This window comes from Prunus persica, chromosome G1 (assembly GCF_000346465.2).
Source record: "Prunus persica cultivar Lovell chromosome G1, Prunus_persica_NCBIv2, whole genome shotgun sequence".
Lineage (NCBI taxonomy): Eukaryota > Viridiplantae > Streptophyta > Magnoliopsida > Rosales > Rosaceae > Prunus > Prunus persica.
The window spans coordinates 16565741-16585275 of record NC_034009.1 but is presented as its reverse complement, the minus strand read 5'-3'; positions in this window follow the sequence as shown (position 1 = coordinate 16585275).

The following is a 19535-nucleotide window of genomic DNA, read 5'->3' as shown; positions in this document are numbered from 1 at the left end:
AAATGGATTCGTCGAGCTTCTTGCGTAAGTTGAACAGGTGGTCAGGGTTCTTCTTGATTGTCCGATAAGAAGTGTATTCTTTAGTGAAGACGTTAGTAAGCTCCTTGAAGCTGCTGATCGACCCGGATGCAGGGTATGGAACCAATCCTGAGTTGCTTCTCGCAAAGTCATTGCAAACACCTTGCACATTAGCGCATCTTCGGCTTTGTAGAGAATTATAAGGCTCTTGAAATGCTTCAGATGGCTTTTGGGGTCGGAATCGCCTTTGAAGCATGTGAAAGAGGGCGTTGAGAATAGTTTCGGGGAAGCAGCCTGCTCGATTTCGACGGTGAAAGGTGATGAGTTTGCTCGGTCTACCTCCACGCGTAGTGGATCTTCGAAGTTTTCACCAATCTTTAAGTCTCGAAGTCAGTTATTCACAAGCTTCTCTACGTCTTCAGCACACATGGTTGGTCGGTCACGTTGACGACCTTTACGATTTGGGTGAGGCTAATTAACTTTCTCGTTGGTTTGCAAGGGTCGACCTTCTCTGCTGCGCTGCCTAGGAGGTGTGTTGGTGGACTGCGCTTGTGATGGATTATCTGTAACTTGGCGACGAGAATTGGTTCTTCGAAAGCGAGCAGCGAAGCGTCTTTTTTCACGATCCTCATTGTGAGGGTTATCAAGTTGACCTCCCTAGGGGCCTAGTCTTTCGTGAATATTTCTCTGTGAGTGGGCAGCAGAGCGCCTTTCTTCTCAATTCTCATCGCGATGGCCGTCAAGTTGGCCTCCTTGGGAGCCTAGCCTTTCATGAACGTTTCCCTGTGGACCCAAGCGAGCGTGGATGTTAGGACTTGGGTCCAGCCTCTCGCGCACGTTGGTCCTTAAATTCAATCTGGATGGGAGACTTCATCAGCTCTGAGTGTTGCTTGCAAATGCTTGAGACATGTCGGCAAGCTAATCGCGTTGTTCTGCATCTACTTGTCGGCTTACTCCTGCTCGACCTGCTTGGTTCTCACCGAACTGCCTATCAGAGCGTTCGTTCATCCTTCTCTCTTCGCCCTGTTGTCCAAGGCTAAGGTTTTGAGCCAAGTTTATTTGGTTAAGGAGCTGCCTCATCAAATTGTTTTGGTCTTCCATTCTCTGAGTTAGCTGGTCAACTCTCAGATTAAGGTCTATTTGACTTCGAGAATAGGGAGGAGAGAAATGTGTGGAGCTCAATTGCACACGGGCTAGGGTTTCGTTGGATGTTTAAGTGGGAGCGTGTGTCGAGCATGGAGGCAATTGAGGGAATGCTTGAAGTTGCTCCAAGATTGGGCCAAAGTCGGCGGTGATAGTGACCCCACCTTGATCTGAGGTTCCACCATGCTCAACGGCGGTGCTATGAAGGTGGCTAGATCGGCCACGGGGCCTTGAGATGGTAGGACAGCGGCAGAGGCCAGTGTGGTGGTCTTCTCTACTAGTCGGGCAGGTGGCACGGTGGTTCCAGTCACACTGGGTGGCTGCTGAGGGTTCATGGAGGCGAGAGGTGGTGGAGCCGCCATGTCGATCGTGGGAGGAGTAGCTTTGGGCCATCACGGATTGAGCCATCGCGACGGTATTGCTCCTTGTGCGCTTGCTTCCAACCATGGTTGTTTGGAAGGCTTCAGTGGATTGGAAAATAGGAGGAACGGATTCCTTGAGAACGCGTTTAGTATAACTCGTGCTCTCAATGAAAGCACCAAATGTTTGTGCAAATAATCTTGCGAGAGAATATTCGCTTCTAGATCCTTCAACCTTCGATCTTCCTTCTCTCTCTTCCTCGTTTCCTGTAAAAAAGATTGGAGTAAATAGACCACGCCCTGGGGGTGTTGGCCAAAGTCTCTCCGATGCCTAAGTTAGTTCGAGTTTTTGTAGGAAAACAATAGCTAAACAAAGGGTACGGAGTTGTATGTAGGGTGTGAACAGGGCGGCCGGAGCCGTGTGAAGAAAATATGGAGAGTGGAGAGGGAGAGAGAGCTTCGGATATTTTTCTCCGGTATTAGGAGTAAGTTTAGATGTAGGTTTAGATGTACCTTGAATGATGAATGAGGTCGTCTATTTATAGGAGCCTCGGGGCTAGGGTTTCTTAGAGAATATGCTGAGTTTATTCTCTACCCAAGTTCGTAGGGATCGAGTCGGACTTGATTATATCTCTTTATTGAAGATAATATCTGATTTAATGATATTATCTTCTGTTTATTGAGATAATATCTAAATTAACGATATTATCTTCTCTTTATTAGGATAATATCTAAATTAATGGTATTATCTTATTAAATAAAGATAATATCCTATTAATTAAGATATTTATCCAAATTAATAATTTGGCCAGATAAACTGGTTCAATTAATTAATTTAAGAGATAATATTCTTTTCCACGTGGCGTGCTGTGATTGGAGACGAAAATACTTGCTCCCAGAGCGGCCTTTCAAGGGAGTTTTAGGAAAGATGTGGAAATGTGTTTTGGTATCCTGCTAGCTCGTTGGGGAATTATTAGGGGTGCTGCTCGTATGTTTCATGAGGAGGAGGTGCTTCGGAGCATTATGATGACTTGCATCATCCTCCATAACATGATTGTGGAGGATGAGTATGATTATGATGCCCAGAGATGTTCGAACCTTATCCCATGAACATGGTTTACAAGAATTTATGAACGGCCCGTGGGAGCAAATGTACAACCACTGGAGCATGAAGCGTTGATTAGGGACGGTCAATACAACAACCCTATAATTGACCGTTATCAGGAAATGCAATGTTCATTTATTCACGAGAGACGTCAAGTTGACTTAATCGAGCATGTATGGGAGATGAAAGACAATCACGGTGGATGAAGTCAAGTTTAATGCTTTATTTGGAATTATGATTTGTTTTAAATTATGCTTTGTTTTGTGTGTGGTTTGTAATGAATTAAGGTTTGTTTTGATGTATGAAATATTTTTAATAAATAGCTATATTATTTAATACTTTCTTTATTAAATAAAAGAGGAACAATACAAAAAATTAATACATATGGCAACTCTTTCAATACAACCTAATGGTTTTGATCATTTAACTAATCTGTGTTGCTAGGTCCATCGTCATGTAAAAACTTTCTTCTCATAACATCCCTTCGTTTTAGCTTCCAATAGGACTTTGTTTCAAGAGACATATGGCTCATATCCTGCTGCCTTTCAATTGCATATGCTTCATATCATGGCTTGTCAGCTTCTTCTCTTTTCAAGTCTCTCTCAATTCTCAGTGTGCCGTTCTTAATAATTTGCTCCAAAAAGTTTGCATATTCAGTGTTCGAAGTGCTCCCTCTCTTAGCCTTTGCCGCCTTTCTCCCAATAGGCCTCGGCTCACGTTGGATTGGTGAGATCCGTTAGGGAGTCCAATGGCGAATCGATTGCCGGTGAATCGTGGAGTGGCATCTCTATGTGCAAGTAAATAAACTCAACTATTTTGGACAGTTCGCACATTATCTTGTGCCTTGGTGTTAAATTAAACACCATTAATAAGATAGCTCCTATATGATGGCACTACCATGCTTGGACCAGCTGCTAGCCACCTCAACTTTTCTGTTACACCATTATTGTCTTTCCCATTGAGTTCACTTTGAACCTATAAATTAATCATGTCTTAATTCAAGCTAACATAGAAAGAAGAAAAATAAAAGTTCAATATGTTATTCAATAATGACCAAAAGCATCATGGAATCTTTCGAATGGATACATTCATCTAAAATAAAATGGCCCACATAGACAAACTTCTCTGACAAGATATACTACTAGATGAACCATGATATCGAAGAATGAAAGGGGAAAGTATTTCTCGAGCAAACATAACCTCACATGACATTATAATAACCGTCGTAGTACAAGGGCACTTCATACGTTGTTAAGACGACAATTACCATCATGGTTAAGTACAATTTAATACGTCAGTGATGTAGATGGAACGTCGTCTTTAGTATCTACGTCGGTTGCTTTATACCCACTGTCGTTATTTAGGGGTCAAGTGTTTACATAATCGGCAACTTCTGTTTAGCATGTTTCATAAGACAACGCTTATGAAGTTGTGGGCATCATGTTTTAAAAATACCCCAGCGGGTCTCGATTTTAAAAGTGTTTAAGTTACTAATCCACGTCAGTTTTCTATCAACGTAGTCTTTCTAAACACAACGACAATATTTAGTTCTGCCGTCTTAGTTTTACTGTCGTCATTTTCCAACTTTCTAGTAGTGAAGATATGGGTTCTTATATATATGTTGTATATGAAAACCAATAATGAAAGATATAAATATAAAATGAATATAACAATACATATATAATTTATAAAATATATAAATAGCGAAATATTTTCTCCTGAAAATAAATATATACTTTTAAAAAATTGGGTCTTTACACAAACAAACAAGCTATCAAGAATTTCTGTATCTATTTAGGAAGCAGCTCTACTCAGTTTAGCAATACTAGTAGCTAGTCTTCATGGTAATAGAAGCTTAAGCTTTTTACTACATGACACCAGATGCGTAGGTTAGAATCTACTTGGAACAATGAAATATAGATTTAGAAACTAATAAGATTGATGCCTTTAAGATCATATTCTTGAAGAAACCCATTAAGAATATGTCCTAAATCTAGATGTATGAAGTGTATAAATTGCTAGATAAATATTTTGAAAAACAGAAGTAGATTTTAAAACCAAGTTTAAAATCTCATTCAAAAAGCATGACCTCACACAAGTGAAATGAAGAGAAAAAACTATACTCTCAAAAATCCAAAATAGTGAAATGACGAGTGCCCCTTACAGCAACCTTTTTACTAAAGATGACTGACTCAATGCACTTGGCGACCAATCATTGAAGCCATAATAAAACAAAAATGAATAAGACGAAAGCCTACAGCTGGCAAGGTTTTTGTTTGGGCATTGCCTGTTTTTAATTTGAAATTTATTGTTTTCTGGGCATTGCCTGTTTTGATTTGCTTTTCTTTTCTATTATATCAATTTGTTGGATATATTTTTCTGCGGATTCTGACTCGGCGTTACAAATTTTTGGATATATCAACAGACGAATTGCAAATTAGTTGGACTTGTTTATTTTGGTCCCACATTTATCTTCTCTCTCAGCCAATTGCACCCTTCCAATAAAGTCGGAGAAGGGTTTTTTTGGGTCAAAGTTGCAGAAGGTTTGTATATATTATTTGTCGGTTGGGGGATTTTAAGATACGAGGAAATTAACGACGCTACACACTACCTGCGTCAAGTAAAAACTATTTAATATGAGCCATTTCACCTAATCTTCTCAATGCGGAATACAAGTTACATCTCCGAGACATTTGACTACACCATTCATCTAGCTGTTTTGAAATATTTGCCCATGGACCCTTTCCATTGTTATTTTTGCATCTCCGAGACTTCCCATCTTCTCAATATAAGATGGACCTCCAAAATGAAAGTCAACAACTGCACGAGGAGATGGCAGGTTTTTCGTCGTTTCTTTTTCTTTTTAGTTGTCTTTTTGTTTCTTTGACATGGTAGGAAATTGAACTACACGTAACACATCATACTCTTATCTACTCTCTGCAATAACCATACTATTAGATTACATGTAGGGAAATCATGCGAAAACGAGAGAAAATAAAAAAACCATAAATCCTAAGAAAACCGTATAAGAAGTGTTAAACACATAAGCATAACCGACTACTTTGCCCTACCCCCTTGTTTAATTCGGTAATCATTTGTTGCTTCCTTGACTAGTACTTTGGATGAGGATTGCTTTTTGTGTTTTTGGAATGAGTTGTATTTGGCATATGTCTAGCAAGTAGAGGTGTCAAATGGACCGGATCGGTCTGAGCACAATATGAGTGTAGCTCGATTAAATAAGGGCCAACACAGCATGACCTGTATATTTGGATAGGTTGAGATGGGACAATTTGGCTTAATGGGCAAGGCCGGTCCAAGGCCTATAGGCCGTGCCAACCCAAAGCCCAACGAGCCAGACTGTTCAAAGCTCATTTATTAAATTATAATTGTTTTAGGAAAAAATAAAATCAAACTTTTCCTTAGGCTTTATAAGCAAAAGAGTTATAGTAAATTTAGGTTTTAGCCATAAAAAAACTTTCACTTTTGGAAAAAGCCAAAGCTTTTTCAAAAAAGACAGAAAAACCTCTCGACTTTCAAATTAAAGACATGCAAATGTAAATGATTCATTAAGAAATCCAAAAATAAATAAGGGCAATTTTGTCCATTTTAACTTCTTTTAAAAAATTTCTCTCTCCTTTGGGTTTTTCCAAAGTTTACACTAACAACCCCTAAGGTTTATTGTGTTTTCACAAAACCCTTTGAGGTCTCAAAAATTGCACAAACACCTCTAGAGGTTTCAGTTTGTTTTCACAAAACCCCTTTTCGTTGATTGTTTGTTAAAAAAAATTGGTGATTTTATTGAAAAAAAAAAACTCATGCAAATGACAAAATTATATGCAATCTAATCTCAAAGGTCAACTTTGTCATTTGGATAAATTTTATTTTTGGTATAAAATCATCAGTTTTTGGATGAATAGTCAATGAAAAGGGGTTTTGTGATAACAATTTAAAACCTCAGGGGGTGTTCTTATATTTTCTAAAATTTCAAGACGTTTTGTAAAACAATCGAAAACCTCAAGAGGGGCTAATGAGATTGGATACAAGTGGTGGAATTGATGGGCTTGGCTTGGATACAAATCGAAAATAATTTGATAATTTTTTCATTTTTAAGAGTATAATTCAAATAAAATGATGTGTTATATAAACAAAATATCCAAAGCCGTGAAAGTAATTTTTTTTTTTTCCAATTTGGGCATTCTTAATAATAAAAAAAATTCATATTTTTTCTACATACTGTATTGGAGAAGAAACAATTTATGTTCACTAGAGATCAAGGATTTGATGTTGTCCTTGATTTATAGATAATTGAATCTTAGGATATAGCCGTGCATTGAAATTCAGGAACTGAAAAAGGGCAAAATTGAAAATGTTTCCTTTAGGACATTGTCAATCTGCAAGGCTATATTATTTTATATATAGTTTAGTTTGGTCATTTACTATGAGTTTGCTGCATAATTATTATTTTTTATATATAGTGTATTCAAGTTTTTGTTTTGCTTTGTAGTTTTTAGTATGTGGGCAATGTTCTGGAGGAGCTATGCCAGGAATCTTCTATATATATATATATTTGATATTTACATCCTAACTTATTAAATAGTATTAATATGAAATTTATATTTGATATTATCATAGCTATCGTTTTGTTTTCATTTTTGCTCCATAGCTAAGTAGCTTGTCTAATTTCATTTTTGTTCAGTAGTTAAGTAGCTTACTCACTTCTATTTTTGTATTGACACTTATCAGAATATTGTTATTCATGTGTCTGTTATTTTTTATTAACTTATTTTTGGCTTACTTTTCAGTACCATGTCTAGACTGACAATTTTAATTAGCTATGGAGGGAGCTGGGTTCACTCAACGTATAAAAATGGCAAAATTAAAGGAGTAATTGTTTCAGAGAAAATTACATTAGAGAAACTTTGGAATAAAGTGTATGATATTTTAAATCTGGATCCAAATAAGTATGAAATAACTATGAAAGTTAAATATGATTCAACGAAAAATGCTTGGCCCGTAGATATAGTCGATGATGATGACGTGAGAACTTTTATTATTGAAAGTATTTTAAGATCTTATAAGATTTCATTGTGCATTACGTTGAAGCGGAGACTAAGCAATCAACAAGCTATAGTTGACTTCAGACAATTACCAATGTCAGTGGCCCTCAACTTGGGCACTCGAGCTGACTTGGAAGATAACAATCAATATCGTGATTCAGAAAATTACTTGGGAAAACCATTTAATATAAGCCATTTCACTGAATCAAGCAATGTTGTCTGATAAGAAAATTGTAAGCACTTCTTTTATAATTGATGTGAAGTTATCTTCTCAACGTAGAATTAATACAAGTTACATCTCCGAGACTTTTGACTATACAATTCATCTAGCTGTTTTGAAATATTTGCTCATAGACCCTTTCCATTGTTATCTTTGCATCTCCGAGACTTCCCATCTTCTCAATATAAGATGGGTCTCCAAAATGAACGTCAATAACTGCACAAGGAGATGGCAACAAGAAGTGAAAATAGTGATGATGAAAGCAACGAGTCCTTGAACATTTCTGGCAATGAAATTATCACAACCGGAGGCAGTGAAGTTGTGGTTTTGGACAACAACAAAGTTATTCGAACAATATTGATGACAAGAAGGAAGGGTGGAACCATCAACATTGTTAACAATAAAATTTTTTCAACCGAAGGCGGGCGTGTTGGGATTGTGAAAATTGGCCAGAACTACTACAGCTGGGGGGTATTAATATTTCTTCTTGTTCTTATTTTTGGATTATTGGCAAATTGGGAAAAAATAACTGCAACTCAAAGGTAATATTTCTTCTTGTTCTTTTTGCAGATTTTCTTTTCTTTCTGATATTTAGAACGAGTTTAAATATCTCAGTATGCTATATATATATATATATATCTCAAGCTGTGATCAGATGATCTTTTACTAATTTGAGCTCGGCTGGGCTCGTGTTGTTCGTGGAATGAGCTTGATTGTATGTTTCGCTTGGCTCAGCTCATTTTTTAAATTAGTGAAACTTGGTAAAATGATTAATAGCCACAATTTACCTCTCTAGTTTCATGAGAACTTTCAAGTATGGTAAAACACACACGTAAATAGACTCAAATCTTGTCAATGCAGTTCCTTTTTTGCGATTTCCTTGTGTCTTCGTTATGTTGTTTCTTTCTTGTAGTTTTTTTCGTCGTTTTCTTTTCTTTTTAGTTGCTTCTTCGTTTCTTTGACGAGGTAGGAACTAGGAATTGAACTACACATCATACTCTTACCCACTCTCTGCAATAACCATACTATTACATTACATGTAGGTAGGCAAATCTTACGAAAATGAGAGAAAATAAGAAAACCATAAATCCTAAGAAAACCTTATATGAAGGGTTAAACACATAAACATAGCACACTACTTTGCCCTACCCCCTTGTTTAGTTCGGTGATCCTTTGCGGCTTCCTTGACTTTGGATGGGGATAGCTTTTTATGTTTGGGTTGTATTTGGCATCTGCCCATTAGGTAGAGGTGTCAGACGTACCAAATCGAACTGAGCATGGTATGAGTCCGGCTAGATTAAGTAAGGGCCAACACAGTATGGCCCGTATCTTTGGACGTGCCGAGATGGGGTATTCGGCCCAATGGGCCAAGGCCAGTCTAAAGCCCATAGGTCGTGCCAATCCAAAGCCCAACGAGTCAAACCATTTAAAGCCCATTTATTAAATTACAATTGTTTTAGGAAAAACAAATCAAACTTATTTACACTAACACCCCCTAAGGTTTATTGTGTATTCACAAAACTCCCTCAAGTCTCAAAAATTACATGAACACCCTTGAGGTTTCAGTTTGTTTTCACAAAACCTCTTTTCGTTGATTGTTTGTCCAAAAATTGATGATTTCACTGAAAAAGAAAATATGCAAATGACAAAATTAACCTCAATAAAGTATATGCAATCTAATCTCGAAGGTCAACTTTGTCATTTGGAGAATTTTGTATAAAATCATCAGTCTTTGGATGAAAAATCAATGAAAAGGAGTTTTATGAAAATAATTTAAAACCTTAGGGGGTGTTCTTATAATTTGAAAAACCTGAAGGAGTTTTGTGAAGAAGCCAAAAACCTCGGGAGGGTTGTGGATACAAATAAAAAAATAATTTAATAATTTATCCATTTTTAAGAGCATAATTCAAATTAAATGATACGTTATGTAAACAACATATCCAAAGCCCTAAATGTGGGAAAACGCAAAAATTTGAATATGGACATTTTTAATAAAATAATTCATCTTTTTTTTTTTTTCTACATACTGTATTGGTGAAGAAACATATTTATGTTCGCTAGAGATCAAGGATCCGGTGTTACCTCTTTGATTTATAGATAGTTGAATCTTAAGATATAGCCGTCCATTAAAATTCAAGCATTGAGAAGGGGCGAAATTGAAAATGTTGTCTTTAGGATATTGTCAATCTGCAAGGCTATATTATTTTACATGTATAGTTAAATTTGGTCATTTACTATGAGTTCGCAGCATAATTATTAGTCTTCAATTAATATAAATATCTACATATTTTCGATAACATTCTCTTTCATAAGGAATGGAGACTGATGTGCTAAGAGCTTTGATTGCATTGACGTGTGTATTCAAGTTTTTGTTTTTGTTTGTAGTTTTTAGTATTATTCACTGCTACATTTTACTATTTGCCTGACAAAGAAGATTTAGTTGTGCAAAGAACAACTGAGTCGCACAAAGCTAAGCGTGACAAAAACGTTGTCGTGCAGAATCCATCGTGCAAAGATCTGGGAAGAAAAACATTGCGCGACGAAGATTTAGATTGGTTGCGAAAACCCAGAGCGACGGCTAACCTTCAGCGCACAAAACTTAAGGGACGAGACTAATGTTCGTCTCTCAAAACGTTGCGCGACGACAATAGTTCGTCGCAATTGCATAGCGCGACGGTTTGGCTTCGTCGCATTGGAAACGTAGGAACGAAAGTTCTGTGCGTCTCTCAAACCTTTGCTTGAGGAGGGGTGTTTGCGCGACGAAAGTGTCTTAGTCGCTTCCCCTTTTCGCGAGACGAAGTATTTCGTCACGCAAAATTAAAATATATTTTATTTAATTTTAATTTGACCTATTTTTTTATTTTGTAAAAAACAAAAATTGTTTTAATTTTTGTAATAAAATGAAATTGCAATAAAAAAAATGTAATGAAGAGAAATTTTTTTAAAAAATAATATAAATGTATATGGTACAAGAGAAATGTTTAAAATGTAATTAAGAAAATAAAAAACTAATCAAAAAATGTTTCAAACTCTATGTGGTCATCTTGCAAATGTGGCTCGAAGGTCCGGACATTGTCGATAGGGGCAGGAGTGTGGTGGCCATGCTCGGGTTGGAGGGGCTTGGAGGTCGACGAGGGACCAAAATACGAGATTGGAATGCCAGACAAAGCGAGGGACTCTAGAAGCCGTGACATCTGGGTACTATACGAGGAAACTTGGGTCTTAAGCTCGGCCACCTCCACTGTCAAAGCAGTCACCTAACTGTTTGACTATGACGATGAAGGGGCTCTAGGTTCCCGCTATCGGGCATTCCCCATCCCTTGACAGTATGTCTCTGGCCTCCTCCCGAGAGTCTGATCCAAGGTCTCCGTCAGGATATGAAACCCCGCATCCTTTGGAGGATCCATAGACTCGAGCCGAGTATCAGGAGGAAGTTGGGAGGCGGACTCTTGAAGAACCAACTGGCTCTTCTCTATCATCGTCGCATGTTTAACATAACATAAAATATTAATTAAAACATTCATATAATAACCATGAAACTTGAATGCGTAAGATAATAGTTAAAATTAAAGAATACTTACATGAAAGGACTCGATCAACTCATTCCCAGGTCAAACATAAACGTCGCCAAAGACGTCGATCTCCGGGAATTCGGACTCCTCTTGAATTGAACAACGAAAAAAACAAATGAATATTAATGACATATTAAAAATTGAATACAAACGACTTTCTTATTACCCGCCGCCAAGCCTCCATCCTATATAAGAAGGGCCTGGAACCTGAATGGTGGAGAAGAGTCTTCTTGTCCTTATTGCTCTTATTTGCTTTCTCCTTTTTCTGTTATACAAAAAAGAAACGTATTAGTTGAAATTGAAATGAAATATAAAAAATAAATAAACATTAGTAAGAAACGTGTAATAATTTTCAACTTAATATAATAAAAAAATACCACATAATCGGGCTCCTAAAAATGACTGCATAGCCACGCCCAACTATCCTCCCGCCCCTCAAGCTCCTTCAGGCAACCCTCCTGAAGAGCGACCTGCAGATCATCGAATGTCTGAAAATGGTGGTGCAGGTCGCACTTCCATTGCTTGTACCTCTCAGCAAAGAGTTTGTTGACGTACGCCAACGACTCGTCGTTGAGGTCCTCTAAATTGTAGTTCGTCTACAATAAATTAATTACATACATTATGTAATAGAAATATATAGAGTTTAAAGGAAAAACAATTAGAAGGTAAGATACATACCGACAACTGTCTGCGCACCTCCGTCCTCATCTCATCAGGCATGACCTTCCAAGACTTCCATTTCATTAGGCAATGGGTCCGAACAACGTGACCAATGTCATGGGCTGCTCGTCACCCAAGAGTGACCTTCACCATCTTCAACTGGCTACAAGGTCCCCGAGTGTTCTTCTTGGCTACAAAGAAATATAAACTTAATGTTAAATAACAAATCCTACTAAATATCTTGGTCCAAAACAGCTGGATTTCAAGGAAATATTTACTTGGTTGTGACCCCGACGCACCAATAGCGGATGTCGATGTTATGTCGATCGTGCTGGGGGGGGCGGTGACGACGCCTAACAATAACAGGTAGCGCCACTGATGACACCGGAGCATGGGAGACTTTGGAACCAACTGACAAGTGGTTCATCTGTGCTGGAGTAGTGGCAGCTACTGGCTGAGTAGGGGAGGGGCGAACTCTGTGCAGTCGTCACTGCCTTACAACTTCTAATAAGGTTTGACATCTGCACAACTGAACAAGCATCCAAGACAAAGTAATCAAACAAATAGGAACTCATTCAAGAAAACAAAAAATCCTAACCAACCATCAGACTAAGCAGATATTAATATATAACATATTTATTTAATTTTTTTTTCATGAGGGAACGATATTAATGTATAACTCATTCAATACAAGCTGCATAATTTTATTTTTTTTCTTTTCCTATTTCTTTTAAATCCCTAGAATGTTTTTCTTTGTTGTGGCTTCGCGGTTTTTTTTTTTTCATATCAAAGAGAAACTTTATTCAATAAATTTCAACACTATTATTCAAAGACATCAACAATAAATCTCGGTCTTCTACTCAAATGGTCGAAAGGAAAATTAGTTAAAAATTAGTTTATTCTTTGATCCCATGGACTTAATCTACTAAAAACAAGATAATCCCATCCGTGATCCGACCAAATATAAATCTTACTGATCAAATTAAGTAAAATTATTATAAATCAGTAAAACAGAGATTATTTTTTGGAAAGGCGACCAAAACGTACACAAATATCTGATAAAAATCTAATAAAATTCTCTATCCCTAAACTGTCAAATATACAAATATACAGCATGCTATTCTAATAAAATTCTCTATCCCTAAACTGTCAAATATACAAATATAAAGCATGCTATTCTAATAAAAATCTCTATCCCCAAACTGTCAAATATACAAATATACGATTCAAATATACAAATATACAAACTGTCAATCCAGAAAATCCAGACAATCCAGTTCCAAACTTAATCCAAATATACAAATATACAAATCCAGTTCCAAACTTAATCCATAAAATCCAGGAAATACAAATTTATAGTTGAAATTTATAATTGGGGCTAGAGTTGGGAATTTTACCAGAGAGGGTTTCGAGGGAGACCCGGAGAGAACGAGACCAGCAAGCAGGCATGAAGCTCGAAGGCCGTAGTCTCCGGCGGTGGCGAGAGAGAGAGAGAGAGAGGGGTCGCCATCTGGGGGAGTGCCTTGGCTATCGTCTCCGGTTCAAAGAGATGGATGAGAGGAGTCGACTGTCGAAGGAGAGAGGGCCTGAGAGGGATGAGAGGGGTCGAAGGAGTTATGAACAAAACTGCGCCTTTTTCAGAAAATTTTCGCGAATTTGTTCAACGAATAAGGTATTTCTTCTCGCAAGGTAATATTTTCAGAAAAAATATCGTAACCTGCGAGATGTCACCATGTCGTCACGCAAACCATAAACACTGATCCCTGAACCTAAACACTAAACCCTCGAAAATTATAATATTGTGCCACGCAACAGTCATCATTGCGTCGAGCAAACTCTAACCCTAAACCCTAAACCCTGAACTCTCGAAAATTATAACATTGCACGACGTAGCATGACCTCGCTTTGCTCAAAGTTAGGTTGCTCGACGACACCTTTCGTCTCGCAAGATTTTTTATTTAAAGAATGATTATAAAAATTACTGATGAATCATATTAAAAAATCTGCAATTATTGTGAAATAATAGAAATAATTGATGTTGAATTTTAGTTATAAAAAAAAAATTATGACATTAAGTCGTTGCAATTATTTTTTTAGCATTTTTATCATCAGTTTTGGTCGCCTAATCCTCCTCCTCTATAACTACATCACTCCCTATTTAGCCATAAACCCCTTCATATGCCCATTCTTTCCAAATAAAGACGGGATTAAGACGAGCTTTGATTGTGTCATTTGTGTTGCCCTCGATTTCTAGAATCATGCCCATCAATGTGGCAAATTATATGGGAATACGAAAATTGGCCAAGTGGTGTGGTGTTAGTTTAGAACCCCATACAGATTGAATCCGTCAGTGGCCCAATTTAACATTTCGGGAATCAGCAGCAAACTTGGGCAATGTTTGATAGAACTCATTCCATGCCTCCCATATGCGCAAAGAAAGCGAGTCGTCTCTCAAACATGCGTCGTGCAAAGGATAAGTTTCGTCGCACAACAGTCAGGTTTTTCGCTCAAAGTTCCAACTTTATGCGATGACAACTAAACTCGTCGCGCAAGTTTTTCTTAGGGTCGTGTATTGTCGTGCTACTTATTCTATTGCGACAATAGGTTTCGTCACGCAAGTGTTTGGCACCAAATAATATAACCCCGCGTTTTCTTGCTAAATCTATGCAATAATAGGATTTATTGTGATGTAGAACAGATGGCAGATTTTATCGCGGTTGAGCTAGAAAAAGGACGTAGTGGGAATATGCAGATTTGTCGTCCAAGCTCCGATTAGGACGCAAAATACCATTTCGGAAAGGGAACGACGCCACGAGTGTAACTCACGCTTTGCTGTGACATAAGATGGATTTTGGCATTCTGAGGTCGTTTGGCCTTCCAAAACTGCAGTTAAAGTTTGGTAGTTAATTTTTCAATAAATTATGTTTTGGACAGTTTAGGAGTTACGTTATTAAAACTCCAAATTAATCCTGTTTTTTCAGTTTTATGTAATAACTCCCCTAGTAGTTGAAGGGTTGAGGGTTGTTGAGAATTGTGTATTTAGACAGGTTTGTCTAACATTTCTGGCAACTCAGTTTTTAATAACATTATTCCAAGAGAGGTTCTCTTAATTTTCTGGTGGAATCTAGTTTTTATTGTTACTCAAGGTTTCGCTTGAAACCCTTTGTTACTTGTGCTGCGTCATATTGTTGCGCTAAGATTGCTTTCACGATGAGGTGATTCGTAGCTCAAGTTTTGGCGCCAACTTTACGTGACAATAGTACGTATTGTCGTGCTAAGATTTCTTTTGCGACGATACATGTCGTCGTGCTAGTTTAGAAATATAAAATTATTATCCACAGTAGTTCGAGCTACAAATGCGCTTTTGCGTTGCGCAAGGGCTTCTTGAGCGACGAAGATTTGTTTGTCGGGTAAAATATCTTCCCGCAAATAGTAAAACGTAGTAGTGATTGTAGCTATCATTTTGTTTTCATTTTTCTTCCATAGCTAAGTAGCTCGTCTAATTTCATTTTTGTTCCATAGTTAAGTAGCTTTTTCACTTTTATAATATTGTTAGTCATTTTTTATTAAATTTTTTTTTTTGGCTTCCCTTTTCAGTACCATGTCTAAGTTGACAATTTTAATTAGCTATGGAGGGAGCTGGGTTCACTCAACGTACAAAAGTGGCAAAACTAAAGGAGTACTTGTTTCAGAGAAAATTACATTAGAGAAACTTCGGAATAAAGTGTATGACATTGCAAATTTGGACCCAAATGAGTATGAGATAACTATGAAAGTTATATATGATTCAACGGAAAATGCTTGGCCCGTAGAGATAGTCGATGATGATGATGTGAAAACTTTTGTTACTGAAAGTCTTTTAAGGTCTTATAAGATTCCATTGTGCATTACGTTGAAGCGTAAACTAAGCAATCAACAAGCTACAGTTGACTTCAGACAATTACCAATATCTTGAAGACAACAATCAATGTCGTGATTCAGAAAATTAGTGGGGAAAAGAAGTGCTTGAGGTCTTTGAATATGATGTGGAAAATTGTTACTATGAAATTTGTATTGACATTTCTTAGATTCTAGCATAGGTCGGGAATTAGTTTTGATGCAACACATTCAATTCCGAATTTTCGAAGTGTGACTTGATCTATATGAGGAAACTGATTTCAGGTAAATCATGTATTCATTGTAGGATTCCTAGTTGGAGTTATTTTCAATTCAAGTACTTTTATGTTAGTCGTATTTTTAATAGGATTAGATTTTATCTCTTGAGATTACTTTCCTAGTTGGACCTTATTTTGGTTTAGGTTAAATATTATTTTTCCTCTTTGTTTTCGAGAGCACTTATTATTAATATCTAATTGGTTACTTTGATTAATATTGTTTCCTTGTTTTACAATTGTTTGGAGTGAAAGCTATCTGTGATAATGCATAAGCTAACAAAATTAAATAGGATTCTAAGAATCAAATCTCACCAATTGTAAGACATTGCTCACATGGCTTGGTAGACTTCTCTTGCAAAAAGGAGAACGTGTTATGTATAAAAAGATGGCGTGCTTCCTTATTTCAAACACATCTTTCAGACATTTTTAGTTGAGCATCTAAATTTTCTAATAATAGCTGCTATGCATATATTTAAGATAAGTCATCAAGTGTTTTTTGTTTACTTTGTGATTTATCAGATACCTTCATCATTCATATTACATTTATTTACATGTTCGGTGACTCAAACAGTTGAGGGGACAAAGACTGTTGACAGGACCAGACCCAAATTCCACGTTGAAATCTAAACCGGACCCTGTACGTGTCCGACACCTTACGGGTGCCGGGCACACTTGACTAAATTACCCATCTAACAAAATCGAATTTAACTTCAAAATTGACTTATGTAGAAAATCCGGCAGCCGCCCTGTAAATTGTCGTTTCCCAAAATTTTCCACCTGTACAAAATGGATTTAAAATTCCAACTGTTGAACATGCATCAAGTGTACATTAAAGCAATCCAACAACAGTACTATATGGCCTCAGGCCACTACTACAAAAAGTGAAAAAGACGACCAGAAAACAACGACAGTCTAAGTGAAAACCGTCGTGGTTTTTAAAAAGACGACGGTTCTAAAAACACCGTCGTGTAATACCACCTTAGACAACTAAAAATGGAGATTCAAATGGCTGTTCAAAAACAACGACGTACCTAATTAAAAAACCAACGTCTATTTGAAACAGATTTTCGCAGTGTAAAATCAAAGCCAACAAAAAACGGCAGAAGTTATGAATCGACCGACGTAGAAAGTAAAGACGACGATTTCAATAAAAGCCGCCATTTTTACTCATACAATAACACGACGAAATTTTCGTATAAGACGCCGTATAATTACAAACAAATCCACGGCTTTAAAATACAAAATGTTGCCGTATTAAATTAATGTACAACGACGGAAAATATAAATATATCGACGTCATTCTCGTATAGTTCTACGACGTTATCTTTAAATCGTACTATAAAATTTAACGTCGTATTTATTAATTTTATACGTCGTACCTTTAATTTAAACCGTCGTCTTAATAAGAATTTTTGTTAACAATTTTTTCCTTTATTTTCTTATCCTACGTCGGTAGATCTACTTAATGACAAGAATTGAAATCTGTCATCCAAAAAAGAAACTTTACATAATCCAGAACATTAATTTCCTTCATTTTAAATTTCCTCCGGAAAAAAAAACTCTATTTATAACGCACTGTAATTGAAAAATAAACTGAAAGGTCACGGAAAAAAAATTTCTATTCATAATTTTAACAATTCAAATCCACGTCGGTTATATTAAACCTAACGACGTTAAATGAAAAGATTCCACGTCGCAAAACAAATATTGCGTCGTGTTAGTTTATGGTTTCTTTAATAGTTTCAGTTTCTTTAACAGTTTGGTCCTTTATCTTTTTGCAGGACTTGTATAGTTCAAAGCATTGACTTGTATAGTTCAGAGTATAGTTCAAAGCACTGATTCGATTGCTTATGCTTTATCGCATTCATGAAGCCATTTCTATTCTTTATCGCATTCTTGAAACCCATCTTCTTCTTCTGAAGCTCTACGGATAAAGGAAGAGGCTATCACAAATCTGACGGATCTTCTTAGCCAAGAAAATCAAGCAGAGGATCAGGCACATCTGATCTTCAGATTTCCCTGAGAAGCGAACTTTCCTTCGACAGCGAGTGGAGGCCAGGCTTGCATCTCTTTTGATGGAAAGCAAGGAGTATTCAGAAGCACTAAATGTCCTATCAGGCTTGATCAAGGAAGTGAGAAGGCTAGTTGACAAGCTTCTTCTTGTGGACATAGATTTGATGCGAGTAAGCTCAATTTCTCTTTGAGAAAGACATCCAAATTACTGTCTTTGAGATGTGAGAGACAGTGTCTCTGAGAGAGGAAGAACTTGGAACCCTAAATGTAAACCGAAAATGAATGAAAGCGACAAATTTATAGAATAAATTTTTAAAACCAACGGCGGTCCTTACAAAAAAACCGCCGTTTAAATTGCAAAATCAACGTCGTTATTACCGACGTATATTACATAAATCCACGTCGGTACATTAATAAAACCGACGTGTTAAATGATCTACCATGACGCGAGTTATTACTTATGTACTTTAATTTTTGAGTTTACTACGACGGTACCTACAACACTACTGTCGTACTTATTTACCACGTCCGAAGTTAAACGTACTGTCGTATTTTGTAATTTATACGTCGTAGTTATATGTAACCGCCATATTATTTTTTGAAATGGTTTTATATGTAAGCAACTTTTCGTGTACCTGACTTACACATGCACTGTTTCCAAACCCGATTAAAAATTTCAATCTCCCAGAGAAAACTTTTAGACTTTTTTCCTTGTCAGAGCACTTTCAGAGTATCTCATCGTCTTCCTCTCGTCTTCTTCATCGTCTCTGAACTTAAACATCGATCGTCTTCCTCTTGCTTTCATTGCACGCAAAAGGTAAGCTTTCATTTTCACTATTTTGGTTGCTGTTTTGCATGCTCATACGTTTTTTGTTTGAAAAATCTTTTTACCTTTTTTCTGGCCAAAATCATTTTACTTCTTTCCAAGTTCGAAAAAATATACAGACAAAGAGGGAAAGTTTCCAACTTTGAAGACAACTACCTTAACTAAATAAGACGACGGTAGCTTCTTATTTACGTGGTTAAATATGTAGACCACGACGGTTCGTCAGTCGTTCTAGCGTCGTCTGAAAATTGACAAAGTTGTTTTTAAAATTATAGTCTTTTTTTTATTTGCTTGTTTAATTGCAGGTTTGATTTCTCTGAACAATGGTTTTTGTTTTTCCCTAATTTGATAAAATATAAAGAAAAAGAAATTAGGGTTGGTATCTAATATAGACGACAGTATCTTATG